General features: G+C 41.6%; 1 long non-coding RNA gene across 1 annotated transcript; it reads right to left on the bottom strand.

Moving 5' to 3' along the window:
• Window positions 1-16,459: 16,459 nt before the first annotated feature.
• Window positions 16,460-18,284, bottom strand: LOC139953893 (uncharacterized). Its single transcript, XR_011788022.1, has 4 exons — window positions 17,939-18,284; window positions 17,360-17,463; window positions 16,853-16,983; window positions 16,460-16,662 (listed from the first exon to the last, which is right to left on the bottom strand). It is a non-coding gene; the product is annotated as an uncharacterized lncRNA (long non-coding RNA).
• Between the last annotated feature and the right edge of the window lie 1,056 nt (window positions 18,285-19,340).

Below are 19,340 nucleotides of genomic sequence, written 5' to 3'. Positions count from 1 at the left end.
TTTTCTAATAGTCAACTCTGGAAATCGCGTTTTGACGGTACAAATCGACCAAGTTGAGCGTCCTGAACAACTTTCCTGTGTGGAGTCATGCAAAATTCGCAAAACCTTGGGAATAACAACTTTTTGTTGCAAAAGTGACGTCATAATTTGACCAAAAATCGTCAATTACCGCCAAAATATAACAGTGACGGAGTTCAAATTTGCACCGGCACACTCGGGTGGGGTATCCGCAAGAAGTAATCACGCTAAATCGGCTTTTCGGGGTGGCTCGAAAATTAAAATTTTATTCCCCGGTTAGGGAAAAGGGAAGAGCGGCCATCTTGTTTTTCTAATAGTCAACTCTGGAAATCGCGTTTTGACGGTGCAAATCGACCAAGTTGAGCATCCTGAACAGCTTTCCTGTGTGGAGTCATGCAAAATTCGCAAAACCTTGGGAATTACAACTTTTTGTTGCAAAAGTGACGTCATAATTTGACCAATAATCGTCGATTACCGCCAAAATATAACAGTGACGGAGATAAATTTGCACCGGCACACTCGGGTGGGGTAACCTCAAGAAGTAATCACGCTAATTCGGCTTTTCGGGGTGGCTCGAAAATTAAAAAGTTTATTCCCCCGGTAGGGAAAAGGGAAGAGCGGCCATCTTGTTTTTCTAATAGTCAACTCTGGAAATCGCGTTTTGACGGTACAAATCGACCAAGTTGAGCATCCTGAACAACTTTCCTGTGTGGAGTCATGCAAAATTCGCAAAACCTTGGGAATTACAACTTTTTGGTGCAAAAGTGACGTCATAATTTGACCAATAATCGTCGATTACCGCCAAAATATAACAGTGACGGAGATAAATTTGCACCGGCACACTCGGGTGGGGTATCCTCAAGAAGTAATCACGCTAATTCGGCTTTTCGGGGTGGCTCGAAAATTAAAAAGTTTATTCCCCCGGTAGGGAATAGGGAAGAGCGGCCATCTTGTTTTTCTAATAGTCAACTCTGGAAATCGCGTTTTGACGGTACAAATCGACCAAGTTGAGCATCCTGAACAACTTTCCTGTGTGGAGTCATGCAAAATTCGCAAAACCTTGGGAATTACAACTTTTTGGTGCAAAGGGCCGTCATAATTTGACCAATAATCGTCGATTACCATCAAAATATAACAATGACGGAGTTCAAATTTGCACCGGCACACTCGGGTGGGGTATCCTCAAGAAGTAATCACGGCTATTCGGCTTTTCGGGGTGGCTCGAAAATTAAAAAGTTTATTCCCCCGGTAGGGAAAAGGGAAGAGCGGCCATCTTGTTTTTCTAATAGTCAACTCTGGAAATCGCGTTTTGACGGTACAAATCGACCAAGTTGAGCATCCTGAACAGCTTTCCTGTGTAGAGTCATGCAAAATTCGCAAAACCTTGGGAATTACAACTTTTTGGTGCAAAAGTGACGTCATAATTTGACCACTAATCGTCGATTACCGCCAAAATATAACAGTGACGGAGTTCAAGTTTGCACCGGCACACTCGGGTGGGGTATCCTCAAGAAGTAATCACGCTAATTCGGCTTTTCGGGGTGGCTCGAAAATTAAAAAGTTTATTCCCCCGGTAGGGAAAAGGGAAGAGCGGCCATCTTGTTTTTCTAATAGTCAACTCTGGAAATCGCGTTTTGACGATACAAATCGACCAAGTTGAGCATCCTGAACAACTTTACTGTGTGGAGTCATGCAAAATTCGCAAAACCTTGGGAATTACAACTTTTTGTTGCAAAAGTGACGTCATAATTTGACCAAAAATTGTCGATTACCGCCAAAATATAACAGTGACGGAGTTCAAATTTGCACCGGCACACTCGGGTGGGTTATCCTCAAGAAGTAATCACGCTAATTCGGCTTTTCGGGGTGGCTCGAAAATTAAAAAGTTTATTCCCCCGGTAGGGAAAAGGGAAGAGCGGCCATCTTGTTTTTCTAATAGTCAACTCTGGAAATCGCGTTTTGACGGTACAAATCGACCAAGTTGAGCATCCTGAACAACTTTCCTGTGTGGAGTCATGCAAAATTCGCAAAACCTTGGGAATTACAACTTTTTGGTGCAAAAGTGACGTCATAATTTGACCAATAATCGTCGATTACCGTCAAAATATAACAATGACGGAGTTCAAATTTGCACCGGCACACTCGGGTGGGGTATCCTCAAGAAGTAATCACGCTAATTCGGCTTTTCGGGGTGGCTCGAAAATTAAAAAGTTTATTCCCCCGGTAGGGAAAAGGGAAGAGCGGCCATCTTGTTTTTCTAATAGTCAACTCTGGAAATCGCGTTTTGACGGTACAAATCGACCAAGTTGAGCATCCTGAACAGCTTTCGTGTGTGGAGTCATGCAAAATTCGCAAAACCTTGGGAATTACAACTTTTTGTTGCAAAAGTGACGTCATAATTTGACCAATAATCGTCGATTACCGCCAAAATATAACAGTGACGGAGATAAATTTGCACCGGCACACTCGGGTGGGGTATCCTCAAGAAGTAATCACGCTAATTCGGCTTTTCGGGGTGGCTCGAAAATTACAAGTTTATTCCCCCGGTAGGGAAAAGGGAAGAGCGGCCATCTTGTTTTTCTAATAGTCAACTCTGGAAATCGCGTTTTGACGGTACAAATCGACCAAGTTGAGCATCCTGAACAACTTTCCTGTGTGGAGTCATGCAAAATTCGCAAAACCTTGGGAATTACAACTTTTTGGTGCAAAAGTGACGTCATAATTTGACCAATAATCGTCGATTACCATCAAAATATAACAATGACGGAGTTCAAATTTGCACCGGCACACTCGGGTTGGGTATCCTCAAGAAGTAATCACGCTAATTCGGCTTTTCGGGGTGGCTCGAAAATTAAAAAGTTTATTCCCCCGGTAGGGAAAAGGGAAGAGCGGCCATCTTGTTTTTCTAATAGTCAACTCTGGAAATCGCGTTTTGACGGTACAAATCGACCAAGTTGAGCGTCCTGAACAACTTTCCTGTGTGGAGTCATGCAAAATTCGCAAAACCTTGGGAATAACAACTTTTTGTTGCAAAAGTGACGTCATAATTTGACCAAAAATCGTCAATTACCGCCAAAATATAACAGTGACGGAGTTCAAATTTGCACCGGCACACTCGGGTGGGGTATCCGCAAGAAGTAATCACGCTAAATCGGCTTTTCGGGGTGGCTCGAAAATTAAAATTTTATTCCCCGGTTAGGGAAAAGGGAAGAGCGGCCATCTTGTTTTTCTAATAGTCAACTCTGGAAATCGCGTTTTGACGGTGCAAATCGACCAAGTTGAGCATCCTGAACAGCTTTCCTGTGTGGAGTCATGCAAAATTCGCAAAACCTTGGGAATTACAACTTTTTGTTGCAAAAGTGACGTCATAATTTGACCAAAAATTGTCGATTACCGCCAAAATATAACAGTGACGGAGTTCAAATTTGCACCGGCACACTCGGGTGGGTTATCCTCAAGAAGTAATCACGCTAATTCGGCTTTTCGGGGTGGCTCGAAAATTAAAAAGTTTATTCCCCCGGTAGGGAAAAGGGAAGAGCGGCCATCTTGATTTTCTAATAGTCAACTCTGGAAATCGCGTTTTGACGGTACAAATCGACCAAGTTGAGCATCCTGAACAACTTTCCTGTGTGGAGTCATGCAAAATTCGCAAAACCTTGGGAATTACAACTTTTTGTTGCAAAAGTGACGTCATAATTTGACCAATAATCGTCGATTACCATCAAAATATAACAATGACGGAGTTCAAATTTGCACCGGCACACTCGGGTGGGGTATCCTCAAGAAGTAATCACGCTAATTCGGCTTTTCGGAATGGCTCGAAAATTAAAAAGTTTATTCCCCCGGTAGGGAAAAGGGAAGAGCGGCCATCTTGTTTTTCTAATAGTCAACTCTGGAAATCGCGTTTTGACGGTGCAAATCGACCAAGTTGAGCATCCTGAACCGCTTTCCTGTGTGGAGTCATGCAAAATTCGCAAAACCTTGGGAATTACAACTTTTTGTTGCAAAAGTGACGTCATAATTTGACCAATAATCGTCGATTACCGCCAAAATATAACAGTGACGGAGATAAATTTGCACCGGCACACTCGGGTGGGGTATCCTCAAGAAGTAATCACGCTAATTCGGCTTTTCGGGGTGGCTCGAAAATTAAAAAGTTTATTCCCCCGGTAGGGAAAAGGGAAGAGCGGCCATCTTGTTTTTCTAATAGTCAACTCTGGAAATCGCGTTTTGACGATACAAATCGACCAAGTTGAGCATCCTGAACAACTTTACTGTGTGGAGTCATGCAAAATTCGCAAAACCTTGGGAATTACAACTTTTTGTTGCAAAAGTGACGTCATAATTTGACCAAAAATTGTCGATTACCGCCAAAATATAACAGTGACGGAGTTCAAATTTGCACCGGCACACTCGGGTGGGTTATCCTCAAGAAGTAATCACGCTAATTCGGCTTTTCGGGGTGGCTCGAAAATTAAAAAGTTTATTCCCCCGGTAGGGAAAAGGGAAGAGCGGCCATCTTGTTTTTCTAATAGTCAACTCTGGAAATCGCGTTTTGACGGTACAAATCGACCAAGTTGAGCATCCTGAACAACTTTCCTGTGTGGAGTCATGCAAAATTCGCAAAACCTTGGGAATTACAACTTTTTGGTGCAAAAGTGACGTCATAATTTGACCAATAATCGTCGATTACCGTCAAAATATAACAATGACGGAGTTCAAATTTGCACCGGCACACTCGGGTGGGGTATCCTCAAGAAGTAATCACGCTAATTCGGCTTTTCGGGGTGGCTCGAAAATTAAAAAGTTTATTCCCCCGGTAGGGAAAAGGGAAGAGCGGCCATCTTGTTTTTCTAATAGTCAACTCTGGAAATCGCGTTTTGACGGTACAAATCGACCAAGTTGAGCATCCTGAACAGCTTTCGTGTGTGGAGTCATGCAAAATTCGCAAAACCTTGGGAATTACAACTTTTTGTTGCAAAAGTGACGTCATAATTTGACCAATAATCGTCGATTACCGCCAAAATATAACAGTGACGGAGATAAATTTGCACCGGCACACTCGGGTGGGGTATCCTCAAGAAGTAATCACGCTAATTCGGCTTTTCGGGGTGGCTCGAAAATTACAAGTTTATTCCCCCGGTAGGGAAAAGGGAAGAGCGGCCATCTTGTTTTTCTAATAGTCAACTCTGGAAATCGCGTTTTGACGGTACAAATCGACCAAGTTGAGCATCCTGAACAACTTTCCTGTGTGGAGTCATGCAAAATTCGCAAAACCTTGGGAATTACAACTTTTTGGTGCAAAAGTGACGTCATAATTTGACCAATAATCGTCGATTACCATCAAAATATAACAATGACGGAGTTCAAATTTGCACCGGCACACTCGGGTTGGGTATCCTCAAGAAGTAATCACGCTAATTCGGCTTTTCGGGGTGGCTCGAAAATTAAAAAGTTTTTTCCCCGGTAGGGAAAAGGGAAGAGCGGCCATCTTGTTTTTCTAATAGTCAACTCTGGAAATCGCGTTTTGACGGTACAAATCGACCAAGTTGAGCATCCTGAACAACTTTCCTGTGTGGAGTCATGCAAAATTCGCAAAACCTTGGGAATTACAACTTTTTGGTGCAAAAGTGACGTCATAATTTGACCAATAATCGTCGATTACCATCAAAATATAACAATGACGGAGTTCAAATTTGCACCGGCACACTCGGGTGGGTTATCCTCAAGAAGTAATCACGCTTATTCGGCTTTTCGGGGTGGCTCGAAAATTAAAAAGTTTATTCCCCCGGTAGGGAAAAGGGAAGAGCGGCCATCTTGTTTTTCTAATAGTCAACTCTGGAAATCGCGTTTTGACGGTACAAATCGACCAAGTTGAGCATCCTGAACAACTTTACTGTGTGGAGTCATGCAAAATTCGCAAAACCTTGGGAATTACAACTTTTTGTTGCAAAAGTGACGTCATAATTTGACCAAAAATTGTCGATTACCGCCAAAATATAACAGTGACGGAGTTCAAATTTGCACCGGCACACTCGGGTGGGTTATCCTCAAGAAGTAATCACGCTAATTCGGCTTTTCGGGGTGGCTCGAAAATTAAAAAGTTTATTCCCCCGGTAGGGAAAAGGGAAGAGCGGCCATCTTGTTTTTCTAATAGTCAACTCTGGAAATCGCGTTTTGACGGTACAAATCGACCAAGTTGAGCATCCTGAACAACTTTCCTGTGTGGAGTCATGCAAAATTCGCAAAACCTTGGGAATTACAACTTTTTGGTGCAAAAGTGACGTCATAATTTGACCAATAATCGTCGATTACCGTCAAAATATAACAATGACGGAGTTCAAATTTGCACCGGCACACTCGGGTGGGGTATCCTCAAGAAGTAATCACGCTAATTCGGCTTTTCGGGGTGGCTCGAAAATTAAAAAGTTTATTCCCCCGGTAGGGAAAAGGGAAGAGCGGCCATCTTGTTTTTCTAATAGTCAACTCTGGAAATCGCGTTTTGACGGTACAAATCGACCAAGTTGAGCATCCTGAACAGCTTTCGTGTGTGGAGTCATGCAAAATTCGCAAAACCTTGGGAATTACAACTTTTTGTTGCAAAAGTGACGTCATAATTTGACCAATAATCGTCGATTACCGCCAAAATATAACAGTGACGGAGATAAATTTGCACCGGCACACTCGGGTGGGGTATCCTCAAGAAGTAATCACGCTAATTCGGCTTTTCGGGGTGGCTCGAAAATTAAAAAGTTTATTCCCCCGGTAGGGAAAAGGGAAGAGCGGCCATCTTGTTTTTCTAATAGTCAACTCTGGAAATCGCGTTTTGACGGTACAAATCGACCAAGTTGAGCATCCTGAACAACTTTCCTGTGTGGAGTCATGCAAAATTCGCAAAACCTTGGGAATTACAACTTTTTGGTGCAAAAGTGACGTCATAATTTGACCAATAATCGTCGATTACCATCAAAATATAACAATGACGGAGTTCAAATTTGCACCGGCACACTCGGGTTGGGTATCCTCAAGAAGTAATCACGCTAATTCGGCTTTTCGGGGTGGCTCGAAAATTAAAAAGTTTATTCCCCCGGTAGGGAAAAGGGAAGAGCGGCCATCTTGTTTTTCTAATAGTCAACTCTGGAAATCGCGTTTTGACGGTACAAATCGACCAAGTTGAGCATCCTGAACAACTTTCCTGTGTGGAGTCATGCAAAATTCGCAAAACCTTGGGAATTACAACTTTTTGGTGCAAAAGTGACGTCATAATTTGACCAATAATCGTCGATTACCGTCAAAATATAACAATGACGGAGTTCAAATTTGCACCGGCACACTCGGGTGGGGTATCCTCAAGAAGTAATCACGCTAATTCGGCTTTTCGGGGTGGCTCGAAAATTAAAAAGTTTATTCCCCCGGTAGGGAAAAGGGAAGAGCGGCCATCTTGTTTTTCTAATAGTCAACTCTGGAAATCGCGTTTTGACGGTACAAATCGACCAAGTTGAGCATCCTGAACAACTTTCCTGTGTGGAGTCATGCAAAATTCGCAAAACCTTGGGAATTACAACTTTTTGGTGCAAAAGTGACGTCATAATTTGACCAATAATCGTCGATTACCGTCAAAATATAACAATGACGGAGTTCAAATTTGCACCGGCACACTCGGGTTGGGTATCCTCAAGAAGTAATCACGCTAATTCGGCTTTTCGGGGTGGCTCGAAAATTAAAAAGTTTATTCCCCCGGTAGGGAAAAGGGAAGAGCGGCCATCTTGTTTTTCTAATAGTCAACTCTGGAAATCGCGTTTTGACGGTACAAATCGACCAAGTTGAGCATCCTGAACAGCTTTCGTGTGTGGAGTCATGCAAAATTCGCAAAACCTTGGGAATTACAACTTTTTGTTGCAAAAGTGACGTCATAATTTGACCAATAATCGTCGATTACCGTCAAAATATAACAATGACGGAGTTCAAATTTGCACCGGCACACTCGGGTGGGGTATCCTCAAGAAGTAATCACGCTAATTCGGCTTTTCGGGGTGGCTCGAAAATTAAAAAGTTTATTCCCCCGGTAGGGAAAAGGGAAGAGCGGCCATCTTGTTTTTCTAATAGTCAACTCTGGAAATCGCGTTTTGACGGTACAAATCGACCAAGTTGAGCATCCTGAACAGCTTTCGTGTGTGGAGTCATGCAAAATTCGCAAAACCTTGGGAATTACAACTTTTTGGTGCAAAAGTGACGTCATAATTTGACCAATAATCGTCGATTACCATCAAAATATAACAATGACGGAGTTCAAATTTGCACCGGCACACTCGGGTTGGGTATCCTCAAGAAGTAATCACGCTAATTCGGCTTTTCGGGGTGGCTCGAAAATTAAAAAGTTTATTCCCCCGGTAGGGAAAAGGGAAGAGCGGCCATCTTGTTTTTCTAATAGTCAACTCTGCTAATCGCGTTTTGACGGTACAAATCGACCAAGTTGAGCATCCTGAACAACTTTCCTGTGTGGAGTCATGCAAAATTCGCAAAACCTTGGGAATTACAACTTTTTGGTGCAAAAGTGACGTCATAATTTGACCAATAATCGTCGATTACCGTCAAAATATAACAATGACGGAGTTCAAATTTGCACCGGCACACTCGGGTGGGGTATCCTCAAGAAGTAATCACGCTAATTCGGCTTTTCGGGGTGGCTCGAAAATTAAAATTTTATTCCCCGGTTAGGGAAAAGGGAAGAGCGGCCATCTTGTTTTTCTAATAGTCAACTCTGGAAATCGCGTTTTGACGGTGCAAATCGACCAAGTTGAGCATCCTGAACAGCTTTCCTGTGTGGAGTCATGCAAAATTCGCAAAACCTTGGGAATTACAACTTTTTGGTTGCAAAAGTGACGTCATAATTTGACCAATAATCGTCGATTACCGCCAAAATATAACAGTGACGGAGATAAATTTGCACCGGCACACTCGGGTGGGGTAACCTCAAGAAGTAATCACGCTAATTCGGCTTTTCGGGGTGGCTCGAAAATTAAAAAGTTTATTCCCCCGGTAGGTAAAAGGGAAGAGCGGCCATCTTGTTTTTCTAATAGTCAACTCTGGAAATCGCGTTTTGACGGTACAAATCGACCAAGTTGAGCATCCTGAACAACTTTCCTGTGTGGAGTCATGCAAAATTCGCAAAACCTTGGGAATTACAACTTTTTGGTGCAAAGGGCCGTCATAATTTGACCAATAATCGTCGATTACCGCCAAAATATAACAGTGACGGAGATAAATTTGCACCGGCACACTCGGGTGGGGTATCCTCAAGAAGTAATCACGCTAATTCGGCTTTTCGGGGTGGCTCGAAAATTAAAAAGTTTATTCCCCCGGTAGGGAAAAGGGAAGAGCGGCCATCTTGTTTTTCTAATAGTCAACTCTGGAAATCGCGTTTTGACGGTACAAATCGACCAAGTTGAGCATCCTGAACAACTTTCCTGTGTGGAGTCATGCAAAATTCGCAAAACCTTGGGAATTACAACTTTTTGGTGCAAAAGTGACGTCATAATTTGACCAATAATCGTCGATTACCGTCAAAATATAACAATGACGGAGTTCAAATTTGCACCGGCACACTCGGGTGGGGTATCCTCAAGAAGTAATCACGCTAATTCGGCTTTTCGGGGTGGCTCGAAAATTAAAAAGTTTATTCCCCCGGTAGGGAAAAGGGAAGAGCGGCCATCTTGTTTTTCTAATAGTCAACTCTGGAAATCGCGTTTTGACGGTACAAATCGACCAAGTTGAGCATCCTGAACAGCTTTCGTGTGTGGAGTCATGCAAAATTCGCAAAACCTTGGGAATTACAACTTTTTGTTGCAAAAGTGACGTCATAATTTGACCAATAATCGTCGATTACCGTCAAAATATAACAATGACGGAGTTCAAATTTGCACCGGCACACTCGGGTGGGGTATCCTCAAGAAGTAATCACGCTAATTCGGCTTTTCGGGGTGGCTCGAAAATTAAAAAGTTTATTCCCCCGGTAGGGAAAAGGGAAGAGCGGCCATCTTGTTTTTCTAATAGTCAACTCTGGAAATCGCGTTTTGACGGTACAAATCGACCAAGTTGAGCATCCTGAACAGCTTTCGTGTGTGGAGTCATGCAAAATTCGCAAAACCTTGGGAATTACAACTTTTTGTTGCAAAAGTGACGTCATAATTTGACCAATAATCGTCGATTACCGCCAAAATATAACAGTGACGGAGATAAATTTGCACCGGCACACTCGGGTGGGGTATCCTCAAGAAGTAATCACGCTAATTCGGCTTTTCGGGGTGGCTCGAAAATTAAAAAGTTTATTCCCCCGGTAGGGAAAAGGGAAGAGCGGCCATCTTGTTTTTCTAATAGTCAACTCTGGAAATCGCGTTTTGACGGTACAAATCGACCAAGTTGAGCATCCTGAACAACTTTCCTGTGTGGAGTCATGCAAAATTCGCAAAACCTTGGGAATTACAACTTTTTGGTGCAAAAGTGACGTCATAATTTGACCAATAATCGTCGATTACCGTCAAAATATAACAATGACGGAGTTCAAATTTGCACCGGCACACTCGGGTGGGGTATCCTCAAGAAGTAATCACGCTAATTCGGCTTTTCGGGGTGGCTCGAAAATTAAAAAGTTTATTCCCCCGGTAGGGAAAAGGGAAGAGCGGCCATCTTGTTTTTCTAATAGTCAACTCTGGAAATCGCGTTTTGACGGTACAAATCGACCAAGTTGAGCATCCTGAACAGCTTTCGTGTGTGGAGTCATGCAAAATTCGCAAAACCTTGGGAATTACAACTTTTTGTTGCAAAAGTGACGTCATAATTTGACCAATAATCGTCGATTACCGTCAAAATATAACAATGACGGAGTTCAAATTTGCACCGGCACACTCGGGTGGGGTATCCTCAAGAAGTAATCACGCTAATTCGGCTTTTCGGGGTGGCTCGAAAATTAAAAAGTTTATTCCCCCGGTAGGGAAAAGGGAAGAGCGGCCATCTTGTTTTTCTAATAGTCAACTCTGGAAATCGCGTTTTGACGGTACAAATCGACCAAGTTGAGCATCCTGAACAGCTTTCGTGTGTGGAGTCATGCAAAATTCGCAAAACCTTGGGAATTACAACTTTTTGTTGCAAAAGTGACGTCATAATTTGACCAATAATCGTCGATTACCGTCAAAATATAACAATGACGGAGTTCAAATTTGCACCGGCACACTCGGGTGGGGTATCCTCAAGAAGTAATCACGCTAATTCGGCTTTTCGGGGTGGCTCGAAAATTAAAAAGTTTATTCCCCCGGTAGGGAAAAGGGAAGAGCGGCCATCTTGTTTTTCTAATAGTCAACTCTGGAAATCGCGTTTTGACGGTACAAATCGACCAAGTTGAGCATCCTGAACAACTTTCCTGTGTGGAGTCATGCAAAATTCGCAAAACCTTGGGAATTACAACTTTTTGGTGCAAAAGTGACGTCATAATTTGACCAATAATCGTCGATTACCATCAAAATATAACAATGACGGAGTTCAAATTTGCACCGGCACACTCGGGTTGGGTATCCTCAAGAAGTAATCACGCTAATTCGGCTTTTCGGGGTGGCTCGAAAATTAAAAAGTTTATTCCCCCGGTAGGGAAAAGGGAAGAGCGGCCATCTTGTTTTTCTAATAGTCAACTCTGCTAATCGCGTTTTGACGGTACAAATCGACCAAGTTGAGCATCCTGAACAACTTTCCTGTGTGGAGTCATGCAAAATTCGCAAAACCTTGGGAATTACAACTTTTTGGTGCAAAAGTGACGTCATAATTTGACCAATAATCGTCGATTACCGTCAAAATATAACAATGACGGAGTTCAAATTTGCACCGGCACACTCGGGTGGGGTATCCTCAAGAAGTAATCACGCTAATTCGGCTTTTCGGGGTGGCTCGAAAATTAAAAAGTTTATTCCCCCGGTAGGGAAAAGGGAAGAGCGGCCATCTTGTTTTTCTAATAGTCAACTCTGGAAATCGCGTTTTGACGGTACAAATCGACCAAGTTGAGCATCCTGAACAGCTTTCGTGTGTGGAGTCATGCAAAATTCGCAAAACCTTGGGAATTACAACTTTTTGTTGCAAAAGTGACGTCATAATTTGACCAATAATCGTCGATTACCGTCAAAATATAACAATGACGGAGTTCAAATTTGCACCGGCACACTCGGGTGGGGTATCCTCAAGAAGTAATCACGCTAATTCGGCTTTTCGGGGTGGCTCGAAAATTAAAAAGTTTATTCCCCCGGTAGGGAAAAGGGAAGAGCGGCCATCTTGTTTTTCTAATAGTCAACTCTGGAAATCGCGTTTTGACGGTACAAATCGACCAAGTTGAGCATCCTGAACAGCTTTCGTGTGTGGAGTCATGCAAAATTCGCAAAACCTTGGGAATTACAACTTTTTGTTGCAAAAGTGACGTCATAATTTGACCAATAATCGTCGATTACCGTCAAAATATAACAATGACGGAGTTCAAATTTGCACCGGCACACTCGGGTGGGGTATCCTCAAGAAGTAATCACGCTAATTCGGCTTTTCGGGGTGGCTCGAAAATTAAAAAGTTTATTCCCCCGGTAGGGAAAAGGGAAGAGCGGCCATCTTGTTTTTCTAATAGTCAACTCTGGAAATCGCGTTTTGACGGTACAAATCGACCAAGTTGAGCATCCTGAACAACTTTCCTGTGTGGAGTCATGCAAAATTCGCAAAACCTTGGGAATTACAACTTTTTGGTGCAAAAGTGACGTCATAATTTGACCAATAATCGTCGATTACCATCAAAATATAACAATGACGGAGTTCAAATTTGCACCGGCACACTCGGGTTGGGTATCCTCAAGAAGTAATCACGCTAATTCGGCTTTTCGGGGTGGCTCGAAAATTAAAAAGTTTATTCCCCCGGTAGGGAAAAGGGAAGAGCGGCCATCTTGTTTTTCTAATAGTCAACTCTGCTAATCGCGTTTTGACGGTACAAATCGACCAAGTTGAGCATCCTGAACAACTTTCCTGTGTGGAGTCATGCAAAATTCGCAAAACCTTGGGAATTACAACTTTTTGGTGCAAAAGTGACGTCATAATTTGACCAATAATCGTCGATTACCGTCAAAATATAACAATGACGGAGTTCAAATTTGCACCGGCACACTCGGGTGGGGTATCCTCAAGAAGTAATCACGCTAATTCGGCTTTTCGGGGTGGCTCGAAAATTAAAATTTTATTCCCCGGTTAGGGAAAAGGGAAGAGCGGCCATCTTGTTTTTCTAATAGTCAACTCTGGAAATCGCGTTTTGACGGTGCAAATCGACCAAGTTGAGCATCCTGAACAGCTTTCCTGTGTGGAGTCATGCAAAATTCGCAAAACCTTGGGAATTACAACTTTTTGGTTGCAAAAGTGACGTCATAATTTGACCAATAATCGTCGATTACCGCCAAAATATAACAGTGACGGAGATAAATTTGCACCGGCACACTCGGGTGGGGTAACCTCAAGAAGTAATCACGCTAATTCGGTTTTTCGGGGTGGCTCGAAAATTAAAAAGTTTATTCCCCCGGTAGGGAAAAGGGAAGAGCGGCCATCTTGTTTTTCTAATAGTCAACTCTGGAAATCGCGTTTTGACGGTACAAATCGACCAAGTTGAGCATCCTGAACAACTTTCCTGTGTGGAGTCATGCAAAATTCGCAAAACCTTGGGAATTACAACTTTTTGTTGCAAAAGTGACGTCATAATTTGACCAATAATCGTCGATTACCGCCAAAATATAACAGTGACGGAGTTCAAGTTTGCACCGGCACACTCGGGTGGGGTATCCTCAAGAAGTAATCACGCTAATTCGGCTTTTCGGGGTGGCTCGAAAATTAAAAAGTTTTTTCCCCGGTAGGGAAAAGGGAAGAGCGGCCATCTTGTTTTTCTAATAGTCAACTCTGGAAATCGCGTTTTGACGGTACAAATCGACCAAGTTGAGCATCCTGAACAACTTTCCTGTGTGGAGTCATGCAAAATTCGCAAAACCTTGGGAATTACAACTTTTTGGTTGCAAAAGTGACGTCATAATTTGACCAATAATCGTCGATTACCGCCCACGGCTGTTTCACTCCCGTTGCATGTGCGTAAACAAAGTAGGCTAAATGTATTTGTTCGTTTTTGCATACCTCCAATGACGAGCTGGTGGTTAAGAAACAAAATGGCGTCGCTTCCGTTCGTAAACGACGCGGTGGCCATACAAAACAATCCTAATTTAAAGCGGTAAACAAACCAATATGTCCTTTCTATAATTGTTTATGTTTGGTAAAGTTAATATTCTTTGAATAAATATAACAAAAGCCGACTATTTTGCGGCGGAAATTATAAAAAACAATTTTTTTGTGGTTGCCTGCCATTGTTTTAAAGTTTTTCTTTAGTTTTAATTTTCGTTAGAAATTGCACTATAAAAGTGAAACGCCGGTGGTCTGGTAACCAACACTATTATTATTATCTTAACTGTCTTGTATTTTATTCAAACACAGTAAAATTGGTTGTGGGACATTGCACAAATTTTCAGAATCAGAGAAAACAAAAACGATTATTTCCTAGTCCGTCATTGTTTTTACCTAATTTCAGACACAAAGTTTTGTTTATTTCACGCTGGTACGCATGTAAACGCGTAGTATCACCGCTCACAAGGCTGTACCGGGTACCAACCCGTGAGCATTTATCCTGCGCGTACGTGTACTACTGCTATATCCAGGGCAGTGTACAAACAACGAGTGTGCGAGTTCGTAAAACTTTAACGGATTTAAATTGTAGTTTTCTCCAAAACTAAAGCTCCATTTATTCGCAAACTTCACCAAGTACTAGAAAAATGTACTTTCAATAGCTTCCATTTACTCATGTATTTATATTTTTGTAAATTTAATTTATAATATTTTTTAAAGATGGGACATTAACTCTCGCTGAATGCTAAACCTTCGCCGCTGTTCGCGTTTTTGCAATATTGTACTGGGTCAGTACGACATGTACATGTCCTTTCTCTATGGTGCAAGGGTTGTTAAATTAATTCGTAGTCAATAAATTATGAAAATACACGATTAAAGCTGCTGATCACATACTTAATTAGTTAATCCTCCAAAAACGAAAAAAATAACCTACTTCAAGACATGTTTGGGGGTAACCAATTACACACAAAAAATGATGTGGCTCCACACACATTTTATACAGCAATGAGGTAATATATTGGAGGTAGTGGCTGCACAGTACACATTTCAGGAATTTGAACATCATTATTATACCAAATCCCCCCCCCAAAAAAAAACCTCATATTCTGAATTAAAACAAATACCCTTCAGCACCAGGGGCCAAATGTCATGGCTCTGCTTACCGTTAGCACGGAAGCTTGTGCCTAAAGTACTCTGACATTAATAGGCCTTCGGCAGTTAGCAGAGCCATGACAATGGGGCTTACGAAAACATGTATTTACGCCCTTGCCTGTGCGCTTGTTTACTCCATAAGGTTATCTACGATTTAGCTTCAAATAATGATCAGCGCAGATTTTTGGTGCATATCAAAGAATGGTAAAGGCAAACGCTAATTTGGCAATTAAGAACCATGTACTTGAGCATAGAACTACCCACTAGCTGTGTAAAGCCCGGTTCATACTTCATGCGAATGCGAAGCGAATGTTGACGTCACAAATTCACAACGAATAATTCGCAGCAGTTAAACTCTGCTCTACTCACTTGCGAATATCGCTGCGGAAGGAGGGTCGTGACGTCAAATTCACGTCAAATGACGTCAAATACGCTTCGCATTCGCAGGAAGTATGAACCAGGCGTAAAATACAAATTGCGCAAGTAAAAATTCCCTGCCACCCTGATGGGACGGACCCCTCCGGAGGTAGATGTCTCCAATACATGGATTTGGATCAAATTGACATGCGACAAGTCTATCTAATAGCCATCTACACTGGAGACCAAGTAAGTTAACTGGACTCGAGGTTAGAAAAAAACGATTTAATTTAATATCCAATCCATTTTCAAAAACTTGATTTATTTTTCACGTTTAATTTTTAACAAAGTATAAATAAATCACACAATTTGAATGAAACTGCTTCATCTCATTACGCTGAACATTTTTTTTTAAACACAAAAGTAACTGTAATCTTAATTGTCACACTAGCTGCAGGAGCATTCAAATTTATTGTGAATAATTGGTGTGCGCTTTGATTGGCATTCCACAATAGTGACATGACGTTCGTTCAAGATAAAGGCTGGCTTTCAGACAAATATTCCGCCACTACAAAATTACGCGTCATGTGATGTGCCTAACTGCACTGGTAGTAAAATTATTACTTGTGAGTAAATAGCTTGGACAGGTACGCAAAACAAATCGGCACGTCTTATGATATAGACACAGGGCTTTACTATTACTTACTTCCTTAAATCAATAACTAATCTTTATCAATAACTAATTTTTTTTTGGTACATCAGCCAGCTTATGATGGAAAGACCGACTTCGCCGTGCAATCAGAAGATGGTACACCCAAGGTATCTCAGCCAATGACAGCAGACATGGCTCTAGCAATGATCAGAGAATGCCTCCTAGAGCAGGATTGCCTCGGTAAACTGCAACGGTATCTGTAAATTGAAACAATCAAAATTATCAATGATGGACTACACTGATGACATATATTATAGAAGGATAGATACAAATGTACATTGTAAATAGATAGATAAAAATTTGGATAAAATAAAATGGCCTCGACAGTGAGTGAAATGTATGGGTGGCGAAAAATTCACTTATATCAACAGTCTATTTGGCAGGTACCTTTATCGCTCTGTAAATCTCTCTGACTGGTGATACAAATTGCAGGAGCTGTGCCGACTGCCGAGTATAAATTGAGACCTGAAGCTCACTGTCATAATGAGACGTCATCCAACAGATCATCTACCGGAGGTCTGCATAAACATGGGGAAATTAACAAGCAATAAATAACGTAGCAAATTTTGTACTTTTCTTCGAAAAAACATTTTATTTGATGCAACATGCATAATAAAAGCAATACAAAAAAATATACACACAACCTAGATTTGCCATCATTAAAACAAAGTGCAGGTCTGCTGCCGCAGTGTTCCTTCAAATGTAATTTAAGTCAGCTGAGAAGACTGAGACGACTGACATGAGGTGACCGGTTTACCAGGGACACTGTACTCGTAGAACCATGTATGAGGTTTGTACCGCTATCGTCTCCCTCCATGAGAGACGATAGCGGAACCAACCTCAAAGTTCTAAGTAGGAGTAAGGGATCGACACAGTACCTCTCCATCAACTCACCGTAAACGGTTTGAAGCACGCACACACTCTGCGTGACCTTTGGCTTTGGCTTGATAATTGTTGACTCATTCTTGTACCGCATCCTCGATGTGTGCACACTGCATCTAACGATGATAATGACACATATTTTGTAACAGACATTCGATAAATCTTTAAAAATGTTGTCCTTGGTAATTGGTATTGTCATCAAAGATTCAGAAAGCTTTTATTGCAAACTGATTTTATGAAATTATGTCATAATTATTTGAAAACAAATATCCAAAATTATATGTAAATAAAGGAAGGGGTGCTTGATCCCTGATATGAACTGTATAAGTAAATAATCAATGAATTATGTGTAAATAATGATGTGTTTTTTAATTGTGGATCTGGTTTGATCATGAGCAATGAGATAAAAAAATAAAGCATGAAACAGCCGTACATACAACTTTTAACGTATACATTCGTGTATGTTCTTTTTCAACCGACGACTGTTTTTCTACAAAAACGTTCTTTGAAAGTGAAACAATGAGGACATATTTTCCACTAAAATATACATAATTTCCAGTAATTGTGATTTAATCTCACAACACAACTTACCCAATAATCCAGTGATGTCTCGATAATTGGTTGATAACGATGGATGTAGGCAGGGAATGACTTCAAACGAAGGCATCGCGACGACGAAAAGCCACACGTAAACACATGCACAAACACACGTGTGACGTTAAAAACAAGCCACAAAAGACTTTCAGCCATGGTAAAATGGTGATTTTAAAATCACATTTTTTCGAATACTACCAATGTCCCACAAATGATTACATTCCCAGTGATTACATAATTGTTCAATAGTAAACTGTTAATCATCGTCACCCATGAACCACCGGATCTTTTAAAATATAAACGATTTTCGAATAGTGGCAAAAAAAAGTCAAAAATTTGCGTAGAATCCTTCCGCGTTGTGAATGCACCTGGTAATCTCGTTTATCCATTAATTTTCAAGCCCTTGGGGCTTGAGGACCAGTTATTTGTCTGTTTTAAATAATAAAAAAACTATATATGAATATTCATTGCTTCTTGAGGTCTTTAACCAATCAAAAACCAATCTTATTCATAGCCTCCCACTACGTCAACAATTGTATGTCTGCATACCACGCCCATTCCGTTCGCGAATTTGATGCAGTGACGTCATTTCTTCACTAACCACTAGTGGTCAACAGAGGGCGCACTTTATTTGGCAGTGAAACAGCCGTGCGCCAAAATATAACAGTGACGGAGATAAATTTGCACCGGCACACTCGGGTGGGGTAACCTCAAGAAGTAATCACGCTAATTCGGTTTTTCGGGGTGGCTCGAAAATTAAAAAGTTTATTCCCCCGGTAGGGAAAAGGGAAGAGCGGCCATCTTGTTTTTCTAATAGTCAACTCTGGAAATCGCGTTTTGACGGTACAAATCGACCAAGTTGAGCATCCTGAACAACTTTCCTGTGTGGAGTCATGCAAAATTCGCAAAACCTTGGGAATTACAACTTTTTGTTGCAAAAGTGACGTCATAATTTGACCAATAATCGTCGATTACCGCCAAAATATAACAGTGACGGAGATAAATTTGCACCGGCACACTCGGGTGGGGTATCCTCAAGAAGTAATCACGCTAATTCGGCTTTTCGGGGTGGCTCGAAAATTAAAAAGTTTATTCCCCCGGTAGGTAAAAGGGAAGAGCGGCCATCTTGTTTTTCTAATAGTCAACTCTGGAAATCGCGTTTTGACGGTACAAATCGACCAAGTTGAGCATCCTGAACAACTTTCCTGTGTGGAGTCATGCAAAATTCGCAAAACCTTGGGAATTACAACTTTTTGGTGCAAAGGGCCGTCATAATTTGACCAATAATCGTCGATTACCGCCAAAATATAACAGTGACGGAGATAAATTTGCACCGGCACACTCGGGTGGGGTATCCTCAAGAAGTAATCACGCTAATTCGGCTTTTCGGGGTGGCTCG

Source organism: Asterias amurensis, chromosome 22, assembly GCF_032118995.1.
Source record: "Asterias amurensis chromosome 22, ASM3211899v1".
In the NCBI taxonomy this organism is placed as follows: Eukaryota; Metazoa; Echinodermata; class Asteroidea; order Forcipulatida; family Asteriidae; genus Asterias; species Asterias amurensis.
The sequence above is the reverse complement of the archived record's forward strand: the minus strand, read 5'-3'. Positions and strand labels throughout refer to the sequence as shown.